Genomic DNA, 15,590 nt, shown 5'->3' on the forward strand with positions numbered 1-15,590 from the left:
GCTTTGCTCCCCCTGTTAAACTGGGCAAGTACTTACCTAACAGCCTTCAGGCTTGTAGCGGGAGCGCCTGTACTCCCACTTGTCGCTGTTGCACTGCGTGAACGCAATGTCGCGCACGCGTGCTGGACGGGTTCTTCACGTAGTCACTCACGTGACTCCGAAGTAAAATATATATTTTAAGTGTGGTTCTGCCTGCCTTGTCATTTAACAAGTGTACAGAGGTGAGAGGGCCAACAGTTTCCAGCATCCTCCAAGTTTATTCCAGATTTTCAGCATCTGCAGTTGTTTTGCTTTTCCATGGCAATGGCTAAACCAACATTGACCTATCATTAATCTGAAAAGCAAACAGCAACTCTGGTCTACCGTATATTTGGAGTTAATGTCAGGGATTTGTTGGCTGTGACCCCTGTAGTTCAGTGTCACAGATCATAAGAACTTTGTGTTTTACAGTTTTCTCTTGATCAGTGATGGTGCCTTGTCACAGGACATGCGGGAAGGCATCAGCCACTGTGCAAATTACAGTAACCACCTGACCACCGTACATCGGGGGGCTCATGTACTAGCACGTACCTTTGGAGACCACAAAGAGGTTTATACAATCATGAGGGGTGTAGATAAGATGGGTGGTCACAATCTTTACCCAGGATAGGCCAGTTAAAACAAATCAGATATCCACATTTTTCACAGAAGGTGGATGGTATTAAACCGAACAGCTGCCAGAGGAAGTGGTCGAGGCGGGTGATTAAAAGATATTTAGGCAGGTGCATGTTTAGGAAAGGTTTAGAAGAATATAAACTAAATTTGGAAAGGTGGGGCTGACTCAGCAAAACTCCTTGTTTGAGTAGGGCCAAAGTGCCTGTGTCTGTCCTCTATGATTCAATGATTCTATGACTAAGACTAGGCACATATCCTGTACCGTTCTCCATCGTAACACCATTTAAAGGGCTCCAACTCACAACAAGACACTTTGAAAGGCAGCTCTACACTCACTGAAGATGTTCACACTAAACCACCCAGAGTAACATACTCTTTTGGCTGGAAGCTCCTCAGGAGAGTATTTCCTGGGTGCCTTAGTGACCTGCGATTTTTGAGAGCAAACATTGAGCCGAGCACAGCAGATAATTCTGGCAAGGCCAGGGACCCCGTGGCAGGAGGGACAGCAATGTACACATGTAGAAACAAGATGCAGAGAAACGTGACCTTCCCTTGCTCTCTGAGAGGCCGTGGCTGCACAGAAGAAGCCTGTCAGCAGCAAAGTGGCATGTCAGTCTAGCAGGATGTGCTCCAGTACTGCTCTCAAAAGGAAACAGAGCATGGCGGGCCCGACAGGGAGACAAGGGCATGCTGATGGCCACCATGACTGGACGTGGCAGGTTCACCTTCTCACCCAAGTTAGACAACAATTGTGGCATTGCAGAAACTTTATATACTCAATGCATTGGAAGCTTGGTATGTTCCCACCAACCCTCACCAGCATCTACAGATGTGCCATAGAAAGCATTTTATCAGGATGCATCATCACCTGATGTGGTAACAGCTCTATCCATGCCCACAATAAATTGTAGAGAATTGTGGACATAGCCCAGACCATCACACAAACTGAACTCTCTCCCATTTAATCCCTACAGCCCTCGAGAAATCCACCAGCATAATCAAGGACCAATCTCACCCTGGTCACTCCCTTTCCATCAGGCAAGAGATACAGAAGTTTGAAAACTCATACCTCCATATTCAGGACAACTTCTTCCCAGCAGTTCTCAGACAACTGAACCATCCTCTCACCAGCTAGAATGTTGTCCTGATCTCCCATCTACCTTTTTGGAGACCTTTAAACTATGTTTATCGTTCACTAAATGCTGTACCCTTTATCCTATATCTGTACGCAGTGGATGGCTTGATTATATTCATGTACAGTCTTTCTTTGACTGTATAGCATGCAAAATGCACTTTTCATTGTACTTCGATGCACATGACAAGAATGTTAAAGAGACACACATGAATTAATTTCTCAAACAAGAGTGCATATATTTTAAATTGTTTGTGTTTAAAGATGAAAACTACATTTTAAAAGGTTTTGGGGATGTTTGTGAATATCAGGAGTGAGGATGGCAACTGATCAGCACCCAGCGAGGCCGGGTCATTGCGATACAATCACCCAGGACTTGGTCTGCAGCTTCCAATATCACCAATGACCAAACCACAAGCATTACTGGAGGAAGGCCATGCCTTCACACACCGTGCCATGCAGTGTGTAAACCTGGGGCTGGGGTGGGCTGGATGTGGGGATTGGAGGAGCACAGGTTGAGCAGCAAAGGTCATGGGTTTGGAGAGGCATGGAGCCAGGGACAATGTCAACCATGGGGGAAAAAATATCAATCAATCTGCTGGAGGAAGCCAGCAAGTCAATCAGCTTCTGTTGAGGTTGAGGGACAGTGCGGTTGCATTCACTGTTGGTCATCCTGCTATAGGAAGGATGTCATTAAGATGGAAAATGTGCAGAGAAGATTTACAAGGATGTTGCCAGGACTTGAGGGCCTAAGCTATAGAGAGAGGCCAGGCTGGCTAGGACTTTATTCCTCGATGTGCAGTAGGCTGAGGGGTGATCTTATAGAGATGCATAAGATTATGACTGGAATAGATAAGGTGAATCTACTCCTCCTCTCCTCCTCCCCTACCTTTCCCTCCCCTTTCCCCTACACTCCATTACTCCCTCCGTCCCTCCGTAACTTTTCTCCCCTCCCTACCCCCTCATTGTGAGGTGGAAGCTGCTGTGTTTTTTAAAACAACTTTTTTTTTAAATGTAAATGAGATCCCGTTATGATGTAATTCTGGGGTGGAACACTGCTGAGGGGCAGTTTATGTAAATGAGATCCCATTGTGACATCATACACTGCTAACGGCCAGTTTTTTGTCAAAGTGTTTTTTGTTTAAAATGTGAATAACTTGTAAAATACCATCAATCTGAACGAAACGTGATACAACATAGGACAATGGTAAGGTGGGCCAAAAATTGTAGCGCTGTTGTGTACAATTTTGGCGTAATTTCAGGATCACATGGGGTGACAGACAGACAGACATAGAAACAAACAAGATGAGAGTTTTAGTAATATATAGATATAGATGTTCAAGAATGACATGCATCATGTGGCATGACTTTTAAGGTAGGTTGCACAGACTGCTGCTATTAGTTGAGTGCTGAATGCCTTCAGTAAAAGTTGTTGGATACAGAGGTTTGGTACTTATTTCGTTAAACTGCAGCACACTGGAGTCATAGAGATGAAGATGTGATGACCGTGCATAGATATAAAATTACAGGGAAACAAGATGATGGATCTCTGGGGATGTATCGCCCTGCCTTACGTAGGACTTGTGGTGGCCACAGGATGCTGGAATTCTCCAGAGCAGGACGCTGATGGGTGCTCAGAACTTCACTATCTTCCAGCCCAACATAGTTTAGCTGAAGTCGCCTCTCCCATGGACATAAACAATGACTGGGTTCAATTGAGCCGACAACATTTGCCACTTCACTGCATAGAATGACATGACAGCAGAGTGACTGACGTACAGTCGCCGATGGATCTGAAGCCAAACCTTGGTGCCGTGGTGTTTAAAATGGGTGAAGCAGAAGGCAACAGTACAACAGAGCTTGTGATCATCATTCTAAGGCAGATCCTGTACTGTGCAAGACATTTCATGAGGTTGATTGTTTAGCCCTGGAACTAGACAACCTGCTGGTTATTTCCATTGCTTTCTGCTTTTATTTTAGATTTGAAACATCCTTGGTACAGGATATTGCAATTGTTTTCGCAAGCACTGACTGCCTGGCTGGTTTCCTGATAACTCACCTCAAAACTCAGCCAGGCACATCATCTGTACAGTTTCAGTCAGCTCACACACAGGCAATCTTCCATCCCTTTGTTCCTGTTATTTAAGATAAATGGAAAGGGTGTGAAGGTACAACAGGTTACCCGAGCCTTGCATCTCAGTATTCGTTGCATACATGGACAATCCTGATGGAAATGTGGGCAGTATGATTGGTAATGTTACAAGTGTAGCTGTGGTTCTGTGATAGTGAGGAGGGTAGTCTTCTATTATCGGGTGGTGTTCATGAGTTGGTAAGATGGGCAGAAAAATAACAGGTGGAATTTAATGTTGACAATTTTGAACTGATGGCCAAGGTTCACACAGTGAATGGACTGAGTTGAGCAAGTACTGAGGAACATGATGGTGGAGAGACTGGGAACTGGAATCTTGAGTGAAACACAGTGCTGGAGGAACCCAGTAGGCCAGGCAGCATATGTGGAGGGAATGCATAATATAAAAGTACTGGAGTCATTCAATGGTGTGATGAAGGGTTGCAACCCAAACTATCTGTGAATCGCTCTCTGCAATCCACAGATTGGCTGCCACATTTCTTACATTGCGGCAGTGAATTTAATCTGTCCATTCTTTCCACGGATGCTGCCTGACCTGTAGAGTTCCTCCAGCGTTTTGCTTTAATAAGGACCATTATACCCGGGTGAACATGTCCAAACACGCACACACCATGAACAAGGTGATTGAGAAGGCCGATGGGACTTCTGATGATATCGAGATTATGGTAACACTGTACAAAACATTAGATAATTCACAGTAAGAGTACTGTGTGTATTTCTGGGCACCACACTGCAGGGAGGAAGCGATTCTACTGCAGTGGTGCAGAGAACATTCCGTCCGATGTTACAGTGGTTTCGCTGACTGAGATGGAGACAGACTCTGGAAGCTGGTTACAATATCCAGCCTCCAATGTATTTGGCATCTATTGGGTATCTATCTATCAGGTAAAATCTCACACACTCTTTTAGCTTGCCTCTGTTTATAAGAATCCCCATGAGGCTATGTGGAAGAAAAGCTGAAATAACCTATTTTTCTGTTTATATTCATCCCTCAACTAACCCATTTAAAACACTGAGTCAAGTTGCTCTCTGCCATCCACAGATTGGCCGCCATGTTTCTTACATTGCAGCATTGAAAATAACCTTTTGCAGTTGAAGTGTTTTTGGAAGTTATGAAAGGCTGATGCAAGAGGTTCCTTTTTACAAGTAGGAGAATTTACACACAAAATCCATTTGTTTATGTGTTGAATGAACAGAGGTGACATACACGGAGACCGGCATAATGGAAGATCAATTAACCTTTCAAACCACCCGAAGTATTTGAGGCTGAGAATTTCAGTAAGTAACATTCACTCAGCACTTAGCATTCATCCACAGTCTGGAATCAACTTCATCTGAATTAATTGAGACACAAGGAACTGCAGCCGCTGGAATCTTGAGCAAAACACAAAGTGCTGGAGGAACTCAGTGGGTCAGGCAGCATCAGTGAAGGTCATAAGGGATAAGAGTAGAATTAGGCCATTTGGCCCATCAAGTCCACTTCGCCATTCTATCATGGCTGATCTATCTTTCCCTCCTAACACCATTCTCCTGCCTTCTCCCCATAACCTCTGACACCTGTACCAATCAAGAAGGGAATAGACAAATGATACTTCGTTGGAAAGCTTCTTCATACTGATGGTGCAGGGGTGGGGGGGATGGAACATAGAGATAGGCAGGACAAAGTCTGACAAGTGATTGGTGGGTACAGGAGAGGGGAGCGTGATTGGAAGATGGATGGAGTAAATGGCAAAGGCTAGAGGTGAAATGGAGACAAAAGAGTATCAGATAAGAGATTGAAATATAAAGCTAGAGGGAGAGATATATATGCAGAAGGGGACAGGGAGAGAAAGAGGGGATAATGGGAGAATTTGGTGCCTACTGGAGTGTGGGGAGGACACAGGAAAGAGAAAGGGAAGACAAATTGGAGAATTCAATGTGCATACCATTGGGTTGTAAACTACCCAAGGTGTGGTTTCTCCAGTTTGCGTGTGGCCTCATTCTGGCAATGGAGGAGGCTCAGGGCAGAAAGGTCAATATGGGAATGGGAAGAGAAGCGAGCAACTGGGAGACCCAGCATGCCTTGGCAGACCGAAAGCACGTGCTCGGTGAAACGTGCATGGTCTCACCGATGTACAATAGGCCCACAGGAGCAGCGAATGGTGCACTTTGTGTTTTGGTCATCTCAATTAATGTTTCCCAATTCACAAGGAATGAAACCACCAGACGGTTAGTTTACTGTGGATGGCTTGATTGCAATCATGTATTGTCTTTCCGCTGACATACAAACGCTTTTGACTGCAACTCAGTACACGTGACAATAAACTAACTCACAAAACTCACTACTGCAGCCCGTTTGCACCTTTCAAACTAAACACCTGCATTCTGACTTTTTCTTTGCATTTTTGAAAATGTTTCTAGAATGACATGATCCCTGAAACTGAAACCTCCTCGATTCATGTTGAAGGAGCTCAAACAATGAACCGACTGCATTATACTCATACACATCCAACATCACGCTGACTGCAGTGTGTACTGAACCAGGTCAACGTGGATATTCAGCATATACCAGAGTATAATACAGTGTGTATACCTATTGAAGCAAACTGGGGGGGCATTTGCTCATTAATAATGTGTTTACTCTCTATCAATGCACTGTGCAATATATTTACATATTAAGAACACACATAGCTTTTAATTTTCCCCCAAGATAGACTGGCCAGGGTATCTGCGCACTAATAACTGCAAGGCATTTGTCTGCTGATAACGCACCGTAGACTGTTCCAATCCACCATTGGCAGTAAGTTTACACACAGGCTCAACTGTGAATTTACTTAATAACATCACACCTTGGTGTGCTCACTACTATCACACTGAAGAGTTCATTTAATTTCTGGAAATTATCTCATGTCATTCCTACCATCCTCAATCTACCCACTGACTGTGCCATGTTGGATGATGATGGGAGCATTTGGTCGGTATGGCTGCTCTTACATTGCAGTACACAATCAGTGAAATCCTTGCCTCCATTGGCAGCAGCCCCAGCAGCAGAGATGCGAGTCACACGTGCATGGATTCAAATCATAGGCATTTGGACAGGTACTTGGACAGGAACAGTTAAGAGGGATATGGGTCAAACGTGGGCAGGTGGGATTTGCTCAGGTATAAAACTGTACTGGCATGGATGAGTTGTGCTGAAGGGTCTGCTTCTGAGCAGCACGACTGTGACTCTACACCCTCCTGTGCCTTGTCTATTTAAGTGTCTGTCTAAATGCCTCTTAAAAGCACATACCTCCAGATTCAGAAACAGTTTAGTCCCAGTTGTTATCAGGCAACTGAACCATCCTACCAACAGCTAGAGATCAGTTCTGAGCTACTATCTACCTCATTAGATACCCTTGGTCTATCTTTAGGGATATTGAATGGGGATGTCATGTACCTGACATTGGTGAGCAACTTTAGGGTCATAGAGTGATACAGTGTGGAAACAGACCCTTCAACTTGCCCACACCGATCAACATGTCCCAGTTACACTAGTCCCACCTGCCTGTGTTTGGTCCTTATCCCTCCAAACTTGTCCTATCCATGTTCCTGTCTAACTGTTTCTTAATGTTGGGATAGTCCCAGCCTCAACTACCTCCTCTGGCAGCTTGTTCCATACACTCACCACCCTTTGTGTGAAAAAGTTATCCCTCAGATTCCTATTAAATCGATTCCCCTTCACCTTGATCCCATGTCCTCTGGTCCTCAACTACCCTACTCTGGGCAAGAGATTCTATGCATCTACCAGATTTTATACACCTCTATAACATCATCCCTCATCCTCCTGCACTCCAAAGAATAGAGACCCAGCCTACTCAACCTCTCCCTATAGCTTAGACACTATACTCCTGGCAACACCCTCGTAAATCTTCTCTGAACTCATTTAAACTTGACAATATCTTTCCTATAACATGGTGCCCAGAACTGAACATAATATTCTAAATGCGGTCTCACTAACGTCTTATACAACTGCAACATGACCTCCGACCTTCTATACTCAACACTCTGACTGATGGCCAAAGTGCCAAAAGCCTTTAGACCACCTTATTTACCTGCGACTCGACCTTCAAGGATCCATGTACCTGCACTCTTAGATCCCTCTGCTCCAGAACACTCCCCAGAGGCCTACCATTCACTGTATAGGTCCTGCCCTTGTTAGACATCCCAAAATGTAACACATCCCATTTCTCTGTATTAAATGCCATCAACCATTCCACGGCCCGCCAGGCCAATCGATCCGGATCCTGCTGCAATCGGTCACAACCATCTTCACTATCTGCAAACCACTAACTTTTGTATCATCAGCAAACTTGCTAATCTTGCACTGTATGTTCTCATCCAAATCATTGATGTAGATAACAAACAGTAACGGGCTCAGCACCAAACCATGAGGCACACCACTAGTCACAGGGACATTTTCATTACTTTAATGAAAATATCATCCTGAATAATACAGCTGCATTTTTAACAAGTTGTTCTTTGCCTTTAAACTGGAGTGACAGAGTTTCAATAAATGTTAAAAACTCAAAGGAATTATTTGAGAATGGTCACGATCTGAAACATCACCCATCCTTTTTCTCCATAGATGTTGAGTTACTCCAGCACTTTGTCTATATTTGGGAAGAGTCTCCAGGAGAGGATAGAGGAAGTGGGATCCGAGAATAGGGCAGGGGGTATGCGTTTGAGAGATGGTGGGCACTATGAGTGGATCTCTGCGGGTTTTGGGGGTGGTGGGGGGTAAGGGTGGGGGGGGGGGGGGGGGGGGGGGGGGGGGGGGGGGGGGGGGGGGGGTAAGGGGGGGGGGGGGGGGGCTGGTATCTGAGTGGGCCCGGGTGTGTTGGGGGGGTGGGATATAAAATGTATTCGCGAGAGCCGGAACATGTAATTTAATAAACAGAGTAGCAGCTTTACTTACTTCAACTGGGAGTTAATCCGAGGCATTTGTTGTCAATTCATTTGTGTATTATGAAACATTAGTATTTGCCTCAGATTTACCTATTGAAATTTTGTAGCTAGATTGTGTCCCTCAGGGCACTACTCTGCTGCGTCTGACAAACCCTTTCCATTACCTTAATGAGATTCCCCGGTATGAAGCAGCCAGTAATCACACATTCAATGATTTTATTGTGTGCGTCTTAGAAGAAATTGCTGATCCTTGCTGAGCCAGTGAAAGGTCAGATGATGTCAAAGCAAAAGTAAATTAGTGCATCATAAGCAGGTCTAAAGACTCACCCTCAGCCACTTTAATTGTGGGAGATTCATTTCACCCCAGTACGTTTAAATAATGCCCAAAGCTTCCTTCACATTACAGTTCCATTGGAAAGACCAATCAGTCTTTAAATAATAATTTCACCAGCGGCCTTGATCTTTGCTCCATTTTCAGTCTCGCTCGGATTTACGCAGGGACTTTATTGAGAATGATACGGCTGAACCTGGCAGTAGCGTTGTTGATGTGTCAGAGGGAAGTTATTCATGGGTTGAATGCAATCTGACCCAAAAAAGTTCCAATTAACCCCTGCGCCACCCGAGTGAGTGTGGTGATTGGAGCAGCACTCCTCTCCTTTCAGCTCCCATGTCTCCAGGCACAATGCGTTTGCCATGTTTCTGACAGTGATGGAGTGGAGATTCCATCCTCCGTGGCATGGGACGACAAGGCCCAGTCCCCGGGGCTGTTGTCTGCCTGGGTTTTCTGTTGGGAACAGGCTCTCCTTTGCTCAGTTCTGCCAGGATGGCGTGTGTTGCAGGGTCCGGCTTCTGATGCCAGCGACACTTGCAGCAATGACCACCCATGACACTGGCATGGAGCATCTTTAGGGACCACCCCATTGCTGGATGCCCTAGAGGGCTACTGATGCTGCCTCACTACATGGAAGTGGCAGCCCATATCCGTGCACTCCACCCTGGGAGAGGTCAACAATGGGTGGGAGATCCACATATCTCTGAGTGACCACATATAGGAGAGGTCACTGCTAGTACAGGTGCACAACCTTTTATTCGAAGATCCAAATAACGAAAAGCTCCGAATAGCGACATTTTTTCGGTCCTTGAAAAAAGGTCCTTGAAGACGTTCACCGAGGGCGGCCCGCAGAGGTGACAGCGGAACCTCCGGTCGGTCCTCGAAGAAAGGGGAACTAAATCCCCATTCATAAAAGAGAAGGTGAGGGTATATTGCGCGGGAGGGTTAATAATTGACAATCTGCTGCTGCCTGCCCGTTGAGTTAAAAATGTTCCCACGGTAGACTCACGATACACAGTGTATCGTGAGTCTTGCGTGGGAACGTTTTAACTCAGCGGGCAGGGAGCAGCAGATTGTCGCTCCCTTCAGTTTCACCCCATCTACACCCCTCTGCTTCCCGGCCATGTGTGTGACCCCTTCCCTCCCCTCTCCAGCTCCCCGCCCATTGCACCGGCGCGGGGGCTTTGCACTGTCTTCACGTCGGAGCCATTGCCAGTCACCGGAGACGTCAGGACCAACGGGACACCGACCCCCAGGCCCACTGCAAGCACGGAGATCCCAGAGACCCACAGCCAGCAGCAGCCCAGCCCCGCTCCAACTACAGAGGAACACGCTCCCCGTAGGGACAGAAGCTGACGGTGTGCAAAGTACGTCTTGGTCTTGGGGTTGCGGATGAGGGGGCGCAGCTCGGGCTGTGACATCTCCGGCCACCCCCCTGTACAGGAGCTGAGACTGGGAACTGTGGAGTTGTTTGCAGTTGCAGAGGGAGGGGGTAAGGGCAGTAAAGTTCCCAGTCTCAGCTCCATTCTAGGGGGTGACCGGAGACGTCAGGGCCAACGGGACACCGACTGCAAGCACGGAGATCCCAGAGACTCACAGCCAGCAGCAACTCTAGCCCAGCCCCGCTCCAACTCCAGAGGAACCCGGGTTGCGGATGAGGGGCCGCAGCTCGGGCTGTGGGCGAACTGCCACTTGTCGCTGTAGCGGCCCATCGGGGAGCGGGTTCTTGTTGGTCCTGACGTCTCCGGCCGTCCCCCTGGACAGGAGCTGAGAGACGTCAGGACCACCAGAAGCCGCTCCCTGATGGGCCGCTACAGCGACAAGTGGCAGTTCACCCACAGCCCGAGCTGCGCCCCCTCATCGGGACACCGACCCCCAGGCCCACTGCAAGCACGGAGATCCCAGAGACTCACAGCCAGCAACAACTCTAGCCCAGCCCCGCTCCAACTCGGGTTGCGGATGAGGGGGCGCAGCTCGGGCTGTGGGCGAACTGCCACTTGTCGCCGTTGCGGCCCATCGGGGAGCGGATTCCTCTGGAGTTGGAGGGACAGCAAGACTCAGCGGCTTTTGAGAATGGTGGGCAATCACTTCCAAAGTTCTGCCCACACAGTCAGTACACCTCTCCTACACTTGTCTCCCGCACTAGGATCATCTCGCAGAGAATGATCCCAGCCTAACCCTCCCTATTCTCTCCTATTCTGCAAGAAAAAACTACATTGAAGAGCCAGCCGTTAAAATCTACGCTAAAAATCTTCCATTCCGAAAGCCGAAAAATTCTGAATTACGAAAAGTGCCTGGTCCCAAGGCTTTCGGATAAAAGGTTGTGCACCTGTACTGTCACTCTGACCTCGTCCCTTGCAGGAGAACATTTAATAACCTCACTCATTTGGTCAAGGTTCATGAAGTCACTCAAACCTTGCCCGTCACACTCACACGGACCTCATTTAACCTCTGATTGCACAATTGTAGTGGCCATTGCATGAATATACTTACTCACATACCATCTGCTGTTCAGGTGATGATTGCTTACAATGATATCCAAGGAATCCCATTCACAGACAGTGTTTGTTGGAGTTGGTTAAATCTAAGCCTGGCACACTCAGAATAGAGAGAGGGCTTCAGTGGCGAGACACTGGTATCAATGGGGCTACAGCTTGTGGCCACATTTTGTGACAATGTGTGCTGGTCTGTTCCAGGGACTCAAACAAGGGGACCGTAATGCACAGCTCACGAGGAATGCTGGAACCTTGATCGAAACACAAGGTGCTGGAGGAACTCTGGCTCGGGTAGCATCCGAGGAGGGAATGTAAAAATGGGGGAGAAAGCTGGAAGAGAGGAGAGTCAGGACAAAGCCTGGCAGGTAATAGGTTTTTAAATAGGTAGATGTTTGGACAAAGGCCAGAGATGAAAAGAAAGGCGAGACAAAAGGATTAAAGAGTCGCAAATTGCTTAATAGGTTGATGGTTGTTGGGAAGTAGCTGTTCCAGAACACTAGAATTTTCAGATTCCTATACTTTCATCCTGATGGTAGGAGTGACATGAGAGAATTGACAGGGTGGTATAGGTCCTTGATAATGCTGGCTGCCTTTTTGAAGCAGACCCTCCCATTGAGCCTTTCGAATGGTGGGGATGTCAGTACATGCGATGGACTGTGCAGGGTTCACTGATTTTTGGTTAATTTCATTCGTTCCTGATCGTTTGAGTTGCTGAAACAGGCAGTGATGCTCTCTGCTATACATCTGTTCAAGAGAGTGTTTGTTTACATGCTGAATCTCTACAATCTTCTGATGAAGAAGAAGAATCGATGGGCTTTCTTTATGATTGTATCATTGTGCTGGATGCAGGACAGATCTTCAGTGATATACCTGGCCATGAACTTGAAGTTGTTGAGTCTCTCCACCACCGACCCGTTGAAGACAGGTTGGTGAATCCTAGCCTCCCTCCTTTAAAGTCAACAATAAGTTCCTCGGTTTTACTAATGTTTAGTGCAAGGCTGTTGTTTTCATACCATTCAATCTGACAAACTCCCTCCTAAACTGTAACTCATGATTATACATAATTCATCCAACAATGCAGATGTCACCAGCGAATTTGAAGATGTTGAAACTGTCTGGCTACTCAGTCATAGGTAGAGAGTAGGGCAGGGGGCTGAGCACACAGCCTTGATGTGTTAGAGGAAGAAGTGTTGTTGCCAGTTCATACTGATTATGTTCTGTTGATAAGGAAGTAGAGGATCCAGTTGCAAACGGAAACACAGAGACAGTCCCCAAATTTGGTAACTGGTTAGGAGGGGGTGGTGGTGTTGAACGCCAAACTGTAGTTTATGAACAACAGCTTGACGTATGTGCTAGAACAGCATTCAAAAGGCCCTTGCACAGATATGTGGATAGAAAATGTTTAGAAGGATATGGGCCGGACGCAGGCAAATGGGGTAGCAGGGAGCAGTTGGGCAGAAGAGCCAGTTTCCATGCTCTGTGATTCAATGACTAAGACTTCAAATTAAGGTTCCATCTATTTTCCGAGGTCCCCATAAAAGATCATGTCGCACATTTTGAATTAGAGAAGGAGAATTTTTTGGAGTTTTGTAAATATGTATCTTTCAATCAACAACTGTTGAAAGGTTTGTGGAGACAATTACAATAACGACATTTAATAAGCCAGTTGAACATGTGCACAAGTAGGAAAGGTTTAAGTGTGGCACGGTAGTGTAGCGGTAGAGCTACTGCCTTACAGCACCAGAGACCCGGGTTCGATTCCGACTATGGGTGCTGTCTGTGTGGAGTTTGTACGTTCTTCCCATGACCTGCGTGTATTTTCTCTGAGAACTTCGGTTTCCTCCCACACTCCAAAGACGTACAGGTTTGTAGGTCAATAGGTTTAGGACTGTAAAATTGTCCCTAGTGTTTGGTGGGATAGTGTAAGTGTGTGGGGATCGTTGGTTGGTGCAGACTCGATGGACCTATTTCTGCATTGTATCTCCAAACTAAACGCTATTGTGATCTCTCACCATACGTACTTCCTGGTTTGCTGGATATTTCTAGAACGTCATAAGGTCACAAGGGATAGGAGTAAAATTAGACCATTCGGCCCATCGTCTACGCCGTTCAAACATGGCTGATCTATCTCTCCCTCTCAACCCCATTCTCCTGCCTTCTCCCCATAAACTCAGACACCTGTACTAATCAAGAATCTATCTATCTCTGCCTTAAAATTATCCACCAACTTGGCCTCCACAGCCTTCTGTGGCAAAGAATTGCACAGAGTCACCACCAATGTTCTGCTTGATATGTTTCTTAAAACATGTCATACCAATGAACAATGGCTACAAAAATGTAGGGAAGATGTTGTAGATGGATTATATGTGAAATTCTCCCTCCTTTGGGCAAAACAGGCACAAACTACAATATATCAAATCCCAGGCTCATTCTGCGTAAGCACAGTGATGGCTTTAAAATCAAATCATTAAACCAGCTGCGGCAAGAGTGAATAAGAGGACAAAAGTTTATTGGTAAACTCACCAACATACATGATTTAAATTTATGCAGCCTCTATATTCAGATTTAAGACACGATGTCTGTGAAAAAGCAATCTGTTTTCATAAAACTGAAAAGTGGAGCGGCAAACTGAATCATAAAAGTCAATTATTTTGCTTCAGTGTGCTCAAACAATAAACTCCCTGCAATATTTGCCAGATCTAGCAAAGTGCGCTGCTTCATTAATCTTTTACTTGAGGCAGAAATAAAGGTCTCACTTTGCCCAGAAATTGTTGTTCACCCCCCCTGCTAAATTGGGTGATGATCCCAATGATTCAAACCCTGTCCTGTTCGTCTCCTTTGTAAATAAACCATGGCCAACTCTTCCAATGGGAAACAGAGATGTAATTTTAACAGAGATCTAAAGGCATAGCTCAAATTTCACAATGGCAGCTGAGGAAGTTAAATTCAATCGTTAATTTGTAACACTCACTCTGATCTCCTAGGACATTTGGTGAAATTGGGCAGAGAGCATCTGCGGTGCTTTGCACTTACGATCCATGTGTTACTGCGGGCAGTCACTGTGCACGTGATGGCCCAAGAAGTTGTGTGACTAACACCGGCAGAGACCTGGAAACTCCACTCAGAAATGCCTTTCCCAGTCAGCGCTGATCCACTTGGAAACGTCCACATGTGCATCTGACCACAGAGAAATACAGGTGTGTTTCACAATAAAACACGAGCCAGCGAACGAGAAGTTTAGACTAACTGTTCCTCCAATCACTGCACCTTGCAAATGCGATCATGCCCAGACAATGGTCCAGCAAGCCCCAGGTTTGCTGCTTGTTTGGCTGGCAGCTGGTTAGTAGTGGGTGGGAACCACTCTTCACTCTGGTGGACTGTGTCACCAAGAATACTAACACCAGTTGTGATTTATCAGTGAACTTGCTTGGGGGTCTCTGACTATGTATCAGTGCAGAGATGATACTTGTTTAAACACTGCATGTGGTGTATCTGTGACTTTAATGAAAACACAGATTGGCAGGGATGCAAGTGGGCTGTGTTGGAAGTCACTGCAGATGCTGGTTTAAACCAAAGAAAGACACAAAATGCTGGAGTAACTCAGCGGGACAGGCAGCATCTCTGCAAGGAAGGAACGGGTGATGTTTTGGGTCGAAACCCTTCTTCAGACTGGTCTGACGTCTGAAGAAGGGTCTCGACCCGAAACGCCACCCATTTCTTCTATTCAGGGATGCTGCCTGTCCCGATGAGTTACTCCAGCATTTTGTGTCCATCATGCAAAGTAGGCCGTTTTGTTCTTCATATACAATAGGAATGTTACAAAATTTTGAGATTTTAAAAATCAAACCTGTAATGTATCCCATCTGATAATGTATAAAAAATCCTTTAATATTTACCTAATTC

The sequence above is a fragment of the Leucoraja erinacea genome, chromosome 26 (genome assembly GCF_028641065.1).
Source record: "Leucoraja erinacea ecotype New England chromosome 26, Leri_hhj_1, whole genome shotgun sequence".
NCBI lineage: Eukaryota > Metazoa > Chordata > Chondrichthyes > Rajiformes > Rajidae > Leucoraja > Leucoraja erinaceus.